Raw genomic sequence first — 974 nt, 5'->3', positions numbered from 1 at the left:
CTCCTCCTTTGGGCAGCTTGGCGATTCTAGAATATGTTTGCCACCTCTATGAGGCCTCCTGGGTGCATGCACCTCTATGGGAGAGTCACTTTGGGTCTCCACATCATAATCAAATGAATGATAGGATGCCATAACTGCTGATAGACAAATTGGCTTGAAGAAACAGGTGCTAATGTGTCAAACTGTGGTATACTGTTTTTATGATGTGCTTGATCTCTGTCACCAAGGGGAAAACTATGAAACAAGGGCCTGTTAGGAGAGGGGAAAACTAGTGGGAAATTTTGGAATGTTGGGATAGACTTAGTTAGGGAAGTATGGGATGTTATGGGAATTTTGTATAGGGTTAGGAGTTTTGTATAGGGTTAGGGTTTGGGGACATTAGGAAATTTGGGAAAGGGAACTTGGGATAGGGGATGAATGAATTTAAAGGGTAGTGGAACTTAAGGAATAATGAAAACAATGGAAAAATGAGATGAGGGAGAGAACTTGGTGACAAAACAGTGATTTGAAACCATAGTAGCAAGTTTCCTTGAGGTATTTTAAAAGATAGGGTTTGATGTTTTTGTTTTAACCATTACCATCCATCAACCACCATACCCTAGCACAAACTTGGATGAAACACAAAAATGGAGGCTATACCTACTTGTGGAATGAAGAATTTTCAATTTGGAGGAAGATTTCAATGAATTTCAGGCTTTTTAGCCCAATGCGCTGCGCCTCCTGCTCTATGTGCCGCACCGACTTTGAACGCAGCTTTGGCTTGAAACTTTGCAGGCTTGCCCTCTCAACACTAAACTTCAACTCTCTTTTACCTCTTAGATGCAAATGAATGTTTTGAAACCATGTGAACATATTATAGTGATATATTTGATTTTTGCTTCTCACAAACCCACTTTGTAATATTTTGACTTGGCACTTTTCCCACAATTAATAAAACTTTGTCTTTTTGTTTCCATTTTGATTTTTGGCTTGAA

The sequence above is a fragment of the Pinus tabuliformis genome, chromosome J (genome assembly GCF_031772625.1).
Source record: "Pinus tabuliformis cultivar Carrire ecotype Pingquan chromosome J, CPIR1, whole genome shotgun sequence".
Classification (NCBI taxonomy): Eukaryota; Viridiplantae; Streptophyta; class Pinopsida; order Pinales; family Pinaceae; genus Pinus; species Pinus tabuliformis.
Note: the sequence above shows the minus strand (reverse complement) of the source record.